Here is a 17,917-nt window from a genome sequence, read left to right as displayed (position 1 = left end):
GGCAGAGAAATCCTACTTGTATGTTTGTATGTTCTCTGTCACTAATTAGAATAGCTATATCTTTCTGAGTAGTTATTACATACTAAATGTTTTGCAAAGCACGTGACATTATTTCTAATTATCAAAACTACCTTCAGAAGTAGGTATTATTGTTAAAATTTTGCAGAAGAGGAAACTGAGATTCAAAGAGATTCAGCAAATTGCTCAAGGACGCACAGTGAGCAATGATAGGGTTTAAATTAGAATCCAGGTCTATCTGCTTGTAAAACTGTTGCTTTTTAAAATTCTAACTACTGTTTTGATCCACGTAATATTTTCAAGTGTGACTTCTGTTCTAAAAGTCGCTGTCTAATATTAACGTCATAATTGAGTTGAAAGTAATTTCTGAAAGGAATTAAGACGCGTTATTTATTTTTTTTAGCTACTTAAAAAAGTTAAAGCACAAGTGTTTATTTTCTTTTCATTGACGAAAACAACCCTTTGCTTGGGAATGGGCAGAGAGCTTCCTTAACAATTGGAACTAGAGCGCCATCTGTTGACTGTAGAGTTCTAGGCATTTAATACAAGAAAATTACAAATTTGATCATCACTATTTCTTTCCTCAACAAAGAAAATGCCCTCAGTTGCTGGGCGCGGTGGTTCACTCCTGTAATCTCAGCACTCTGGGAGGCTGAGGCGGATGGGTCACTTGTGGTCAGGAGTTCGATACCCGGCTGGCCAAGAGTTCGATACCAGGCTGGCCAACATGGCGGTGTATTCCATCTCTACTAAAAATACAAAAATTGTCCGCGCGCTGTGCCGCACACCTGGAATCTCAGCTTCTAGGGAGCCTGAGGAAGGAGAATCGCCTGAACCCAGGAGGCGGAGGTTGCAGTGAGCCGAGATCGCTCCTGCATTCCAGTCTGGGCGACAGAGCAAGACTCCATCTCGAAAAGAAAAAAAGAAGAGAGCCCTCAGCAGCAATCTTGGATGACATGTCATTAGTCCTGACTTTAAAGATCAATTTATAATTGATTTAAATTTCATTTAGATGAAATTTATAAAACATAAAATCAACCATTTTAAGGTGGACAATTCGGTGTAACATCACCTACTTCTATTTAGTTCCAGAACATTTCCATCACCCCGAAGTAAAGTCCATTACCCATCAAGCATTTTTTCTTGTTACTCCCTCCTCCACAGCCCTGACCACTGTCAATCTGCGTTCCGTTTCTATAAATTTATCTATTCTGGATACAGTATTTCACATACATGGAATCATACAATACGTAATGTTTTGTGTTTCGCTTCTTTCATTCAACATGTTTTGTAGATACAGCTACATCATAGCGTGTTATCAGTACTTCATTTCTTTTTATGGTTGAATATTATTCTATTTTGTAGATACATACACAATAGAATAGATATCCACAGTCGGTTTATCTATTCATCTGTTGATGAAGATTAAGGCTGTTTCTACCTTTTGGCAATTGTGAATTGTGCCGCTGTGAGCATGAGTTACATGTACCTATTTGAGTGCCTGTTTTAATTCTTTGAGTAAATATCTAGGAATGGAATTGCATTAGCCTTGATTTTAAAATGAAAATGTGGATGAGAAATACATGACTATATAGACTCAAAGATATTTGATGCAAAGTAAAATAATTATTTCAACAGCAGGAAAAAAAAATTAGTAATGAATCTAAGGATGAACATTTTCTTACGCTTATCCACCACAGTGAGAAAGAAATATTGAAAGGTCTGCCTGGTTTGAAAAACTCACTTAACCTCAGCAGCCCTCAAATAACTTATCTTTATAATGAGGACAATGCAACTTACCTCATAGATTTGTCCTGAGGATTAAATTAGAAAACACAGTGCTTTGCACAGTGCCAACACATGTCAATTTCCTTGTCCTTTCTTTCTGCCATGACTTTTGATTCCATTTACCTGGAATTTCAGAACGGTGTGCACTTTCCACAGCAAAAGCAGTCTCTGAGTAATGAGAGGGGAGTTGAATGGAGTGTTGATCCATGCAGTTGCTTAGCATGATAGCGATGTTGTGTATCTTCCCCTCTGTGGCTGTTTGTGTCAATGTACATGAAATTTAGTTTTTCTCTTCTAGAGAGAACTTACTATATTTCTGTTTTAAGAGAAGTTTATCACTCTGAAAATGATCTCAGAAGGGCTTGTGAGATGTTTGACAGAAACTGTATTTTAAAACATTTTGTCTTTTGTCTAGCAAACATGCTGATTCTTGTTTTTCAAAATGTAATGCTCATGCAAAGGAAATGCGAAAGTATATCCAAGGTGTTATTAACTTTCAGGTATTCCTCTGAAGCTTGCTGAATTGCAAAATCTGCGTGCCCAAGAGAAACCACAGCTTTACAACCTTGCAAATATAGTCTGAATCTTAGTTTTGAGGAAATTTTAATTGTAAACGATTGAGGGAAATGCTTATCTGTGACTGGCTTGGCTTGGTTAGCACATTTATTTCCAAAATAAAATTAACTTCAGGGTTTCAAAAAATCTCTGTCTCTCTGCCTGTCTCTTTCTCTCTGTTTGTCTCTTTGTGTGTGTTTATGTTTTCAAGATGAAGGCCTTTATAGGAGGCAAAAGAGAAAAGCTAAGCCAATCTTAGAGAGAAATAAAGAAATATCTATAGTAGGATGTACAGCATACAAAATCAATGCAATTTGATGCACTTTTTTCCAGAAGGGCAGGACAAGAGACAAGTAACTGCCCCCAGGGACTCACTCAGCCTTGACATATGCTTGAACACATAGATTTCACGTTGAACACTAGCTGTTGTACATTTAGTTAATGCTAGATGCTACATTCTTTATCTTCTTCTGCCAGGACACCATCTTGTCTAGTGAATAATATTATTCCCAATTTATAGATGAGAAGACTTGGACTTAGAGAGATAACTAACATGTTCCAAGTTTGCAATTCTACGGTGGAAGAGCTGGGATTTTTATCTAGGTCACTGTAACTTCACACTTAACTTCTATGTTCTCTCTCTCTCTCTCTCTCTCTCTCTCTCTGTCCTAGAGTGAAGAAGAGTGCTCACCAGATTCCCTTCTGGTCTGGAAAAAGAAATTCCTTCTTTTGTGGATGTCATCTCTACCATCTCTCGGTAAAAAATTTTTCAAGTGACTCCTAAGATGTAGGTCGCCATTTACTTTTATAAGGCCAACTTTGGGGAGTTTACTACTTTATAAAGCAATCTATCCGATATTTACAGCCACAATTGTGAAGAAATATTTGATACAACCCTTTGAATGACCAGTTTTGCCTAGTAAAACCTTAAAATTATTTTTTAGTTATCTCATTTATTAAATTGTTCCTTTGTTCGTTCACTCAAAAATATTAATTAAGCCAGGCTTGGTCTTTTTTAGCTTTGAAATTACAGTCCTAGATGGTTATGAATACATATTTTATTCTACAAACCCTGTTGCTTCTAGTTCATATGGAATTTGCAGGTAACTAAAACTCTGTCTTTTTTCCCCAAGAGCTGTTGCTTGGTCAGATCTGTTCTATTTAACCTGCAGTTAAACTTTTCCCTTAAACTGAAGCATTGAATTGTTCAGTTTCGACTCTTCTGCCAACTTTTTGAATGCTGATTAATACCTAAGAAGGTACTGTAGTTTTCTGGTGTCTGCAAGATTGGTATACATGCTGTCTGTCTCTTCATTTATGTGTTCAGAAACATACTAGATAGAAGAGGGTAAAGTTCAGAATGCTGAGGTTCTGTAGTACAGATCTCTCCAATGTTTTTACACCTAATATATTACTTAACATTTTGTGGAGTGGATTTACTCAAAGACATGAATCCAACAGCCTATGTGCCTTAATTTTGCTTAAAACTATTCATGAGAAGTGGTTAAAAACCTTGCTAAGTTCCTATGAAAGAAGCTTGACCTCCTGGTGTAATTGTCTCAAGTCTGCCTTGTTTGGCCGAGGACCCAGCCTTTAGGCATAATCCCAGAAGATAGGGCCAAGTTCAGAGGCTTATAGGAACAATATCAGGAGAGATACAAACAACTCTCATAAAAGTAGAAATGAAGTCCATCTTGTATTACTTTATTTTTGTTTAATCTTTACTGGCTGTAATTATCTACCATCTCATGTTTGGGATAGCTACAGCATATTTTAAGTATAATTTTCTAGAATTGTTCTTGGAATAAATTACTTTCCCTAGGGCAAGCTGTGCCATTATTTTTCTTCTCCCTCTGTGCAGCTCCATGATCTTCAATTGTCACTTGGGTTAACACAGTCACTCATAAAATGTCAGGCTCCTAGAGGCTAATTCCTCTACGTCAGAAACTTGGGACATGTTTTGAAGTGCTCACTGCTTCCTATTATCTTAGTTAAATAATCAATTTAGAATTTACTCTTTTTCAGTTTCAGTAAGTATGATTTGCATTTATTTATGGGAGTCAAGCAATACTGTTTAATCTCTATCATTTTTTTTGCAAGTAAGAGGAACTCTTTCTTTTATTTTTTAGAAAAATACTCCCAGAAGTTTGTTTGCATTATGAAGATCAGGTCTTGAGAGACCCAGTCTGGCTCTTCCCTGTACAAAACATTCCTCACAAACAGAATATGGACAATTGCTAAATGTCAAAGGTAAAGTTATTGTGGGAACTCCTTCAAAAAGTTCAAGTGAGAGCTCATTCTATGAGGGACCATTTACACCTAATTTTTTTGTGTGTGCTATGTTACTTATTCTGAAGTGGTTGATCCAATTACTAAAAGGGAATATTGCATTACCTTTTATTTCCTATAGCATCCATTCTGACCCCTTTATCAGTTTAATTATTCTCTGATTCCATTCTTCATTCACTCATTTATTTGAGAAATATTTATTGACCAACAAGTATGCCAGATCCTGTTCTATGTGTAGGGACTATAAAGTTGAACAAGACAGAGGAGGTACTGGCCTCAGAATTTACATTCTAGTAGAAGATGAGAAAGTAAAAATAAACACATGGAAACATGAATGAACTGGATATTACAGACTGTGATAGGTATAGTTTGGGTAAAGCACAGAGTGCAGTACTAAAGATAAACTGGGCTCAGAGTGGAGCTATTTTAGATGGAATGGAGATCTCTGAGGAAATGAAATTTGAGCTGAGACCTAAAAGGTCACCCAAGGACTCATGGGAGAACTCATTTGTTTGTGTCAAAATTTAGCTTCATGAACTCCAGGCCCTTGCAAATGATGGTTACCAGGTGAGAAATGTCTCACTGGCAACAGAAGTTGGCAGACGCAGCTCCAGTTCCATCCTGGCCAACATGCCAATGTCATTAAAATAAGGCCATTCATCAAGGTGGAGACTATTACTAGAAACAAGCATTCTAAAGTGCCATTCGAGTGCTAGGCCCTCAACACTGGGCATAACACTGCTCTGTGTGGCTTTTGAGAGCAAGTACTGAGGCATGACCAAAAAAATTAAGTCCCATGTAAGTGATGCAACTGCTCCCCAATTACTGTGGAAGTATCTGCAGACTATTGTGCGTGTGTGTTTGTTTGCTTTAGTGAATAAATTCAGTCAACCAACCATCTAGCTATTGACTAAATCCGTTCTTTTTCTTCCAAAATAACTGTCTATTGGCTGAAGTTTACTGTTTTTTATTTCTATTTGCATACATAATTTTCTAAACCCCATTCTTATGGAACCTTCTCTAAGTTCCTCTCTATGGCCCCGTTCCATGTTCATATGGATACACACAAAGACACAAATACACCAAACTAAGTTTAGAACAGTCTGGTGCCTGCCTAAGACTTCAGTCTCATCTCCTGCTTCTACCCTCTTTAGTTTAAGAGAAACAGGTAACATTACCGAGTGCCAAGTACTGTGCTAGTAGCTTTGCATGCATTTTTTCATTTTATCTTCACAAGTTTCCTCTATCACCATGATCTGTATGTTTGACCATCGTGTTTCTTCCACCTGAAATTCCCTTGGTACTCTGCTTGGGAAACTGTTACTCATTCTTCAAATCTCAACGGAATAATCTCCTCCTCTGGAAAACTCTCCCTATTTCCCTAGGAAGAAGTAATCCCTTCCTCAGTTCTGCTTTGATTATAACTTTATAAGCACCTGTCACTCTGTGTGGTATTAATCCACTGTCATGTCCATTTCCTCCACTGGGATGTAAATTGCTTATGGGTAATAATTAGGCTTTGAATCATTTTATGATGTGGCCTAAGACAGTGCTTGGCACATACTATGGGTTCATCAGATGATGGCTGAGTAGAATTAAATTGAATCAAGTTGAAGTTATCATTTTGATGTTTATCAATTAACATGTGTAGTGTGTTAAATGGTGGTCACTAAAAACATATGTCTGCTCCCTAATTCCTGAAACCTGTGAATATGACCTTACATGTTAAGAGGAAATATGACCTTAAATGAATCTGGAAACAAGGAGCTTATCCTGGATTATCTGAGAGGGCCCTAGATGCAATTGCATGTATTCTCATAAGTGGAGAGAAACAGAAGAGGAGGATGCAATGCGACCATGTAGGCAGAAGTTTGAATGGTGCAGTCACAAGCCAAGGAGCCCCTGGGGCCATCAGAAGTTGGAAGAAGCAAGGAATGGATTCCTCCCTAGTGTTTGGAAGGAGTGTGCGCTTGCCAACACTTTGGTTTGAGACTTCTGGCCTCTGGAACCGTGACAGAATAAATATCTGTTGTTTTGAGCCACCCAATTGTTGCTAATTTGTTAAAGCAACCCTAGAAAATTAATATAGCATCCGCAATAAAATTTCCCAAAATATACGTTCCTGTGAAATGGAAGAGTTCTAGCGATCTAATAGCATATAAGGAATCCAGAGAAGTTATACAAGTTTTTCCCTGAAAGTCTTTTCAGATTCTTTAGTGGGCTAGGGTGCATTGTGAATCCCAAAAACTTTAGCATTTTTCAGCATCTTTTATCACAGAATCCTTTCCCCACCCATGGAATTATATACTAACCTATTTTTGTAGATGTTGATATTCTGTAGAACAGAGTTTTGGGTTCTATGTGACTTAAGATCCTTCTACAATGGAACACAGTTAGGAGGGTATTTAGAGGAGGTATAGAGGGCATCAATCTTGCAATATATACTCAGGAAATTACCACAGGCAGAATAAAACGCTTTTGCAAATATTTAGTGTCTGCTTGGCACTGCTTCTCTTGGGTTTAGCTTTGCAAAATTTTCCTCAGGTATCATTTTTATTGTTGCCATGGAGTCAATTCACTTCTCAAGGCAAGTTGGTGATTGGCCTAAGGGAAACTATTGAGAAAAAATGGACAGCTCAAGATGTGGTTTGAAACATTGATGTTCTTTCTTGGTGCACTCAACTCCTCTCTCTGCTATTATTTTTCTTCTTCACTCTCCTGGAATCTCCCTCTTTCCCAGTGTAAGTGAGAGTCTAATAGCTCATGATGCAGCTTGGTTTGTTGTGTATTGAAGTAACAGTAGCTGCATTTGTTTTGGCAAACCCATTATCATTTATCTGAGGCATAACAATGGCCTCTTTATTGATTGTTTAATCCAGTTCCTGACGCTGGATAAAATAAATGAGACAACTGAAGCTCAGATAGGTAAGTGGCTTGGCCTTTGTCACCTAGCAAGGCACTGTTAGCCAGACACACAATCTCACTTAGTAATTTCTGCATAGTGCCTCCTACTAGACAAGCCAAGGCCCAGGGCACTGCACTCTGCATGGGGTGGAAGTAGGGTGTAGCATTGGAATGGAGGTAGTGGTGGAATGCAGCACTTGAAGCCAAGGAGAGAACACTCAAGAATCCATAGCCCCAGAAGAAGTAAAGTCAAAGGGAACCAAAATTCAAAGGCAGTAATCATCCAGAGGGACTCAGTAGTGAGAGGGAATTCATGAACAAGTGGCAGGTCAGAAACCAGGGAAGTCAGGGCTGCCAGAAATTTGCAGGCAGCAGGCAAGATCCCTAGTCTTTATACAACCCTGATCTTTCTGTAAAAGGCTGGAAAAAAATGTCTTTTTCAAACATGCGGTATTCAAATGTGCCGTAATTGTTCTGTTTTGAGAAACCAGAATGGTCTGACTTTTGTACAGAAATAAGGAGAATATCATCTTTTGCTGCTCAATGATAAATGTATTGCCTTACCTGAGCCTGGAAGACACTGCCCTGCATGTGCCCAGTGTCTCACAATGCTTCCTATGGGCAGTTTAGTTTGGTGTGTGACCTCTGACCTCAAAGTATCTGAATGGAAAACAAAACCACACTAGTTCACGCTACCTATTCCTCTTTCCTGCAAGCAAGTACACTCAACATGCTAAGTCCAAACTGAAAGATCTGAGATATTACCCTATTTGTAAGCTAAAAAGTTAGCCTGCCATGATATGTATATATGTTGGTGTATATATACATATATTTATGTGTGTGTGTGCATACACACACGTGTGAGGTATGTAATATATATATAACTTTATATCTGACCAGGTTTTGCATGCCATGTTCTCACAAAGCAACACAATGAGGGCTTGATGTCATTGCACGTGCAGTGGTGTTGGCTCCACAGGAGAAGAAGAGCTCTGAAGTTATAAAGTTTAGAAGTTTATGGGACATCCATCCATGTTTTGTTCTGGAAAGAGGAAGAAAGAAATACTTTACTCTGGAATGGGAAAAAAAAATATTTTTGTGGAGAAGAGGGGAGGGTTTTTATTTTACCACCCTAGACTATAAACAAATGGTTTCAGGGACAGAAAAACCCTGAGGTCTCTATCTTTAGGTTTAATACTGTGGTCCAAATATGTGTGTATCCTCAAAATTCATGCGCCAAAATCCTAATCCTAAAGTGACAGTATTAGGAAGTGGGGCCTTTGGGAGGTGATTAGAGGATGAAGGTGGAGGCTTCATGAATGGGATTTGTGTCTTTATAAAAGGGCCTGAAGGAGCTTTTTTACCCTGCCACCATGTGAGGACACAGTGAGAAGGCACCATCTATGAACCAGAAAGCAGATGCCCTAACCAGACACTGAATATGCTGGCGCCTTGATCTTGGACTTCTCAGCCCACAGAACTGTGAGAAATAAATTTCTATTGTTTGTAAGCTACCCAGTCTATGGTACTTTCTTATAGCAGCGCAAATGGACTAACACGTTTGATATTCAATCAAATGTTCTTTGTTCTGTGTTGTTTGTTCATTAAGCTCTGACCATGAGGAAACATGAAAATATTTGTGGAACACTGTCTCCCAACACCAAAACTCATCTTCTCTCTCTTTAAAATAAAGGTATTGCCCAGAACATCAATAGATGCTGGGGTAAGTAAAGGAGGGAGAGAAAAAAAATGAAAAGGGAATGAAGCTATTGTACATATGAGCAGTGCCTGGGTTCTAGTTCAATGAGCCTAAAATGCCTGTTGCTATCATGATAAGTTACACACATGTCAATGTGAACTCTCACTAACCAAGGAGAAAACTGCGATAACTATTATTATTCTCTCTCTCCTCCCCTCCCCTCTGCTCCCCTTCTTCCCTCCCTCCTTTCCTTCCTTGCTTCCTTCCTTTTCTCTTTGTTCTTTCTTTCTTTTGTTCTTTCTCTTTCTTCTTTTTCTTCTTCCTTCCTTCCTTCCTTCCTTCCTTCCTTCCTTCCTTCCTTCCTTCCTTCCTTCCTTCCTTCCTCTCTTCTTTCTGCATCAGATGGTTAACAAAATAGACACAGTCTTGGAGCTAGTCTAGAGTGGCACAGAGACCATCTGTAAGCAAAGCATCATAAAAAATTATTACTTATAATTTTATTAATAATTATGAAAGAGGTACTCTTCATAATTTCATGGTACTCTTAAGAGTGTATAATAAGAAGAAAATATCTCATTTGAAAGTATTTTAGAGTTCCCAGACTTAACAGATAAAAAACACAGGACACCAATTAATTAGAATCTCAGATAAACAATGAACCGTTTAGTATAATTATGATTCATGCAGTATTTGGGACACAGTTATAAAAAAGTTTATTCATTGTTTATCCAAAATTCAAATTCAGCTGGGCTCCTATATCTTATCTGGCAACCCTATGTGTCAGGTAGAGGAGGGGGTAGCTAAAAATCTTACTCCTAGGAAGTGACATCTGAACTGAGACCTAAAGAATGAGTTGGTGTTATCCCAATTCAAAGGTTTGGGGATGGAAACAGAGGGTAAGGATAGGTAGACCAGGCAATCATGGTCAGACTGTAAAAAATAAAGGGGAAAATGGCATTCAGAAAAGCCAGAAAGATTAGGCCCTGATAGGCCAGGTTAAAGATGTCAGATGTTAAAGAGACTGGGGATGGATGTTAGAATGTAGGGGCTGGGCCAGGGGCTACAATGAGGTGCCCACTGAATTTAGGCAAGTCAATTCACTTCTCAGGGTCTCAATTTTGTCATGGGTCAAATGGATGTTCAATTGTTGGAAAATGAGATAATGAACACAAATTCTGAAGGGCTCACTGGGAAGAACACTCGAAGTTATCTAATATGAAATCCTCAAGATACAGATGAAACTGAGACTTAGGCAAGGCATTGGCCCCAAATGATGAAAAGTGGAGAAGACTTTGGAGTCAGACAGTCTTGGGTTCAAAGCCCGGCTCTGTCATTTGCCTGCTGGGTGACCTTAGGTAACGAGTCAACCTCTCTTTGAGCCTTTACACTTCTCCAGTGTACAATGAGATAATATCTTCCTTCCTGAGTCGTCGTTAGGGTTTGTGACAAAATGAAGAGAATCATGACACTGAGCCTTGGTGTTTATCCAATGATTTGCTCATGCAGATTGGTTCTCTATTCATTATTTTAAAGAATTCTGGAAACCTTTAGTGAGAGACTAGAAGGTAAAGGGGAAGAGAAGCAAACTGTAGCTCTAGGCACACATTATGTATGTCAAACTGACCGCCAATGACTGTCCCTCCTCCCTGCTTTTATAAATAGTTGATCTGTCAGTTCTGGGGGCTCAGGGAAGAAACGAATTCAAACAACAGATGCCATGAGACTCTCAGGCTTTGAGGAGTCAAGAGCTGAAAAGCTGCTGTCGGAGAAAGAAAGACTGAGTCTTCAGGCATCGCTCACTCCCCAGATAACACTTTAACAAGGTCTTCTAGAAATAATCCGATACAAATATGTTCTATTAATTAATTAGGCAAACACTCATGAATACCTTTCATGTAGCTATTGAGCAACTTCTAATCTAGTTAGGGAAATACAGAGAAGCAAACAAATTCAACAAATACTTCTTTATTGATGGTCTCAGGAGAGTCAACTTTATTGGTGAGACTTTCACACCAGGTAAGTGAGAAGATGGCTCTAGTGGGACCTTGGAGCGTTCTTCAAAATACTCAGTGAGGTTGTTTCTGATCTCAAACAGCGGCACTGACTAGCCCCATTTCCTTAATCCTGCCCAGCATATACAGCTAGTTGGGCTGTAGAACTGTTAGTGATATAATTTGTCAGTTCCCTCAAATTCACTGAGAATCAATGGTAGATATTTGCTGTGGCAGGTTAGTTTTATCAATGTCGGTTGATTTGAATTGTTTACCTAATGGCTTCATGCCAGGTAGATGGCAAAATATTTAATATAATCTTTCATATGTTAAAAGAGCACAAGAAGTATGTGCTCACTGAGCTGTTAGTTTTTTCAGTAAAGATGGATATGTATGAATCCATCCATAGCTGAGTCTACTCTTGCTTTTGCAAAGCAACTGACCATATTAGGAAAGAAGTTGGTGACTGAGAACAGACAGCCTAATCCTTTAACAAAGGTCATGCCTGTGACTCTAATTTCTGAATAGGGTCTAAAAATAGGAGCCCAGAATGAGCATATTATAAACATTTACAATTTGGGGTCCTATGAAATGTTTAGTTAAAATTGTTTATGGCTTAATGTCCCTAGACAGTTTGGTTTTTTTACTCCTCTTTTGGAAGAAAGAAGCAAATTTAAGAAACACCTATTACTAAAGGATTAAGTGTAAGAAGGCCAACCTCCCACACTTTCCACAGTTACGGTTTGGGGCAAAGGAAACTTATTTCTGAGGGTGTTCCTGAGGCACCAAACTTCAGAATCATTAAAGAAGGATTCAATTGTTTACAGAAAGGTGGCTTTTCCTCACAGGAAAGGGAGCAGTATGTTTTAGAATTATTACCAACTACAGCGGTTGAAATGGAAATATCAGCAACTCCTAGTTAGAATATTCAGTTGACTCTTACCCCTCTAGTGGTCATGAATTTCACAGCTAGATGCTCTAGGGAAGCGGAGGAAACCCCGATTTCCAGGAGTTTCCACTTTTAGGAAAAAGAAAAGACAAGCAGTGATGATAAGTCTAAAACTCAAATAGTGTGAAGCGCAAATAATGTGAAGATGTGCATTCTTTCCACATGCTGATTTATTTGTTCTGATTTAACCACTCCACTGGTTCTTGTGGGGTATTTTATTTTTCCAATCTGTGTTGGCAACTTCTATGTGAATGTGTTAGACCTACAGAGATGATCATCACAAAGCCTGTTTTCTGGCCAGTTTCAAAAGTGAGTTGAACTCTGACCCGCTTCCTCTGGTTTATACCAAGCCTTTGTAACTATAAAAGCCACTTACTTGATTAAAAAGCCCATGACCCACTATTAGAAACATTATCAGCAACACCATAGAGATGATTTTTGATACAATAGATGTTGAAGTTTTGAATCATTTCTTTTTAAAATTTAAGTTCATTGTAAAATAGATTCATAATGGATATAATTGCCAGTAGTCCAAAAACCACGTCTTCTAGGAAATTAACAAATTGGAGAGTTGGAATTGGAAGAGAAACACCCTAATACTCTATTGCACTATTGAGGAAAAAATATATATTATTCTTTTTCTCTCCAGAGTACTAAGACTATATAATGGTTTTGGAAAGGTTAAAGTTAAGGCTATAGATATTTTAAGTATTGTTTATATGTTTGTCTCCTCGAAATAAATAAATGTTAAAGGCAGTGACTTTTTAAAATTTATTTCAGATCTGCAGTGTCTAACACTGTGCTTGGTACAGAAAAACTGGTAAGTAAATGTCTTTACATTGTTGGAGATGATGCATATACATTGTACTTTTTATGGAAAGGTATTGTTTTTTTTGTTTTTTTTTTAATTTATTTTTTATTATTAATATACTTTAAGTTCTAGGGTACATGTGCATAATGTGCAGGTTTGTTACATATGTATACTTGTGCCATGTTGCTGTGCTGCACCCATCAACTCGTCAGCACCCATCAACTCGTCATTTACATCAGGTATAACTCCCAATGCAATCCCTTCCCCCTCCCCCCTCCCCATGATAGGCCCTGGTGTGTGATGTTCCCCTAACCCCTAGAAATGTTTGTGAGATGGTCACAGTGAGAGGCATGTGTGAGTAGGGAGTGACGGGAGAGGGTTCCACCTATGGGGCAGAGATGCTAAAGGTCCTACAAATATGGAAGACAGTCCTGGTTCAGTGTCCTCATCTGTTAACATGAAGTCTGCAATATACTCTGGCTCTCTGATGTTGCTGACAGTTCTATTCTGGCTCATTAAAAATGTCTGGAAACTATTATCAATGCCTATGGGATTAAAAATAGATTCAGTTATATTAGAAAGCTGCTTTTTTCAATACCTGCTAAAATCCTTAGGCAATAAATGCACTTTGATCTAGTCATTCCATATCTAAAAATTTATCCTAAAAAAACAGGTAGAGTATGGTGAAATACGTATATTATTGGTAAAAGAATAGGGTAACCAACTTGTCCTGACTACTGTGGACTTTCTCCTTTGAGCAGTGTAATTTCTGCGGTGCGGGGCAAGTCCAGACCAAGGTGCTGTTGACCACCATACAGCAAAACCTCCCTTTTGGTGAGTGAATATTTTGAAATGCTGCTTGGAAACGTGGAAAGAGTCCTCAGATTGCCTTCTCAGGGTTTAGGTAACTTCAAGACTTTGCTTTTCAGAAGAGATAATATTAGTTAGGTACAGAGACAAATTATTTGGGGGAATTAAGAGGTTGGGGGAGGCTAAATGAGGGAAGAATTTAAAGAAAGAAGTAGATCCAGAGGTTATGGCCAAGGAAGAAACTTGATTGATATGAAGTTTCTTTCTTCTTTTTTTTTTTTTTTTTTGTGATGGAGTCACTCTGTCTCCCAGGCTGGAGTGCGGTGGCACAATCTCTCCTCACTGCAACCTCTGCCTCCTGAGATCAAGCAATTCTCCTGCCTCAGCCTCCTCAGTAGCTGGGATTACAGGCATGCACCACCATACCCAGCTAATTTTTGTATTTTTAGTAGGGATGAGGTTTCACCATCTTGGTCAGGCTGGTCTCAAACTCCTGATCTCGGCCTCCCAAAGTGCTGGGATTACAGGCGTGAGCCACCATGCCTGGCCTTGAAGTTTCTTTTTCTTCTTCCCATAATATCTTCCTGCTGATATTTACAATTTGATGGATTAAACAGACGTTTAGATACAGGAAAAAAGTGAAGGAGTCAACAGGAATATAAATCTTAGCTCCATCCTACCACCCTCCTCCGCCAAATTCTAAAATAGAATATACGGAGAAAAACAGAAAATACAAAAAAGAGACAGATTTGTAACATATATTATTGATCTTAGATTTGCATTCAGAATTTAAAAAGGAAGAAAAAGGCCCACTATAAATTGGTAAGAAGTCAAACAAAATGATGGAAATACAAGCAAAAAAAGTGAAAGGGGAAATCATATGATAAACAATATTGATGATAAGTAAACACAGAAGAAATTCAACTTCACCAGGAAAATGGAAATACAAATTAAAGCCATTTTTATGTTGACATAACATTTTATACCCAGCAGATTGTTTTTTTAAATTCGTACAACATTAAGCCTTGACAAGTATAGAGATCAATGGGAACTTATATTCTAATGGTGGAAGTATTGGTTCGTTCAACCACTGTGGAGAGCAATTTAATAGTATTTCCCATATGATATACTATGACCCAGCAAATCCTCTTCTAGGTATATTTCCAAGGATACTCTTGCACATTGCATAAGGAGGTAGGGATAAGGATTTGTATTGCAATATTGTTTTTAATAGGGGAAAAATTGGGAAGCAATATCTTGTTTATGGTTAAGTTAAAACCCTTATGATGATGTTTTGCTCCATTAGAGGGACATTGACTAGTGCAGCTTCTCACGTTTTCTTCTCCAGAGGAGGAAGAGTAAATTATTTGTGAGTTTGACATAAGGAAATGAACCTGTATGGCTTAGCTTCTTTCTCTCTCTTTCTTAGGAGAGTTCCTCCATGCCGGAAGTGCATGCAATGCTCTGCTTCTTTCCAGAAAAATTATAGGGGCTAGTCCTGCCTTGTTGGTGTGGGGAGGACTGCCTTAGGTGACCTCAGCCTATGTCTTAGGTTCTAGGGTTCAGAATTAGGAACCCCATTTGCCCACCCATGTATGTCATATTTTTCAGTTCAGTTTCACCAGTAAAAAGATGATATTCTGATGTCTATCCACCATCCTGCTTTGTCTCATTTCTTAAATAGGTTAGTATAGATGTATGCTATTGGACCTCTTGAATCCCAAGAGTGAGAAATAAGAAATATAATTTGTGAAAATAGAGAACATATGGAATAAAGAGGCTTTCAGTGTGAGTAGGGTGGGTAGGTCTATGCTTTGATGATATCATGCTAGGCTATGGCTGGGGAGGGGATGGATTTTTACCTTAGTGGGTTTCTTAATGTATCTTTGTCCACATGAGTGTGACTGATTTTAGAAAGGCAGGACTGCACAAAAGGTCTTAAACATACATCATCTGGTCCTGACCTCCCTTCTTTTAGCAAAAGCAACAGCTCAGCAGGTTTCAGCAAAGGCACTGGCCAAGGTGACATCTTAATCAAATTGTGGGACCTTGAAAATGCACACTGCTCCATCTTGACCTGATCCTACATCTGGACCAAGTATTGGAGGTCAGGCTGAGGCAGGATTAAATCTTTAAGCCATTATTGATAGAACATGACTGGCTGATTTTAAGCTATAAGGCATTACCGAGTTCCACATAAATTATCGAACACTAGCAGAGGTTCTAGTTTTAAACTTTTAGAGGTAGGCCTACATATGTAGCTCTAGGTTGCTGTCTCAAATTCTATTTTGCTTTCAAGCAAAATGAATAAAGTGTAGAGAACTTGAGGGAAACTAGTCTTGGGTATCTTGGCTATATGGCTTGTCAAGGGTGAAAGGGCCACCCAGTTGTGTGCTAAGGCCAGCTTGCATCAGCTCATGCAAGCAGATTGTTAAATCCTCAGTAATTTCGTGAGGTGGTTAATGACATAATGGTAGCTTGAAATTGACAACTCTGAGAATTTTTACACGACTTAAATCAGTTAACCCTGCAAATCAGGGTTCTTCTCCCTGCCGGACAGTTGTTAAACATTTTTCATCATGTTTTCATATTGGCTTTGGGCTTGAAAATAACATAAGTTCAGACCTGAATTGAAACCCAACCTCTGGTAGATGTTATTACTTTTAAACAAAAGACGGATCAGGGCACCAAAAAAGAGAGGCCATTTTGAGGGAATTTAAGTAAAGAACTCAAGGAAATTATTGCCGACTAAATAGGAAGACAACCACAGAATTTCATGCTGAGAATAGATTATTGGTTTGGTTTGATTAGGAATTCAAGGGTAAATTGGAGAGGCTTGAGACACATGGCATAGTAAAACACACACACACAGACATATATAAACTGAAAGATAGACTGACTTAGCTAGAAGAGGAGAAATTCCTTTAGGAAAACACTGGAGACCCTAGGAAATAGTCTTGCTTTTGTAAAATGGACAATGAAAAATTTAAGGACAGGGCATATAAAAATATTAAGGAAAATGGATATGAATTCCAAACCAAGTGCTCATGGAAGGCATTAGAAGAGAAGGACGGCACTGCCCTGGCAGAAGCTTTGATTGGGGACCAAAAAAGGAAGGCAAAATTTTAGAAAGCAAACTGGAATGATTGCCTCAGGGAAGGCCAGGTTTGGGACACTGTTGAGACGTAACTTTTTAATTTTATATAGGAAAAGCAACTGGCTGTGGTCTTATCTTTTATACTGAGGCAAGTGAGATGTTGCCTTGGGGAATTTAAAAACTGGATTCCCTTAAAGATTGAAACAGCCCTGCATCTACAGTGGTGGCAGGAAAATCTGAACAAATTTCAAATGAGAAAATAAAGATTAGCATCATACTAAAAGAATGCCTGGGAGAGTCTGAAGGTGCCGGGTTCTACGGGTGGAGAATATAGGAATTGCTTATTCTGAGAGTAAACATTCTTGAGAAAATCAGGGATCTAAAATACTAAAGGAAGGCAGAACAAAGAGGAAATATTAAAGGTTCAATAGGCAGTGCAGTGAGTTGAGGCCAGCCCTGGTTAAAGGTTAAAGTTTAGCTAAAGGAGCTCAGAGTCGTCAACCAAGGAAGGTGAAGGTGAGGAAGGTTTGTTTGAGCAATAGGTACTTAAACTCAAAGTTTGATTTCTGGCCCAGACATTCTGTTGTCAAATATATTCCTCCAGGTTTTGGTTTGCATTTCTTTAAAAATAAGAGATATGAAACCAGTTTGTTCTTAATTGTCAAAAAGACATTTATGGTGAGCAAAATCATAGTACTTCAGGAGGTAGAGAAGGAAAGGGAGAAAATTAAGCAGGAGAGATGGTTAGAACCTTCCTAAAAGACATACGAGTACAATGGAATGAAATCAAACATTAGAGGATTAATTCACTTGTGCAGGGCACACAGGCGGGCACACGCGTGCACAAACACACACACTCCCCTGAGAAGCATTTGAGTTATTGGACTTTATTATGGCCCTAGGGGCACAACTTCAGAAAACAACTATAGCTTCTGTTCAGGAATCTGCTGAGGGCAAATTCTCTGGAGGAGTGAATGTAGAGAGTTGGGGAAAAGCCTCCCTAGGA

General features: G+C 38.5%; 1 long non-coding RNA gene across 1 annotated transcript; it reads left to right on the top strand.

Moving 5' to 3' along the window:
* Positions 1-878: 878 nt before the first annotated feature.
* On the top strand, positions 879-9,503 carry LOC110740730. The gene is made up of 3 exons (XR_002515757.2): positions 879-3,118; positions 4,491-4,611; positions 8,898-9,503. It is a non-coding gene; the product is annotated as an uncharacterized LOC110740730 (long non-coding RNA).
* Positions 9,504-17,917: the final 8,414 nt, after the last annotated feature.

This window comes from Papio anubis, chromosome 9, assembly GCF_008728515.1.
Source record: "Papio anubis isolate 15944 chromosome 9, Panubis1.0, whole genome shotgun sequence".
Taxonomy (NCBI): domain Eukaryota; kingdom Metazoa; phylum Chordata; class Mammalia; order Primates; family Cercopithecidae; genus Papio; species Papio anubis.
Note: the sequence above shows the minus strand (reverse complement) of the source record. Positions and strands in the feature narration are given on the sequence as shown.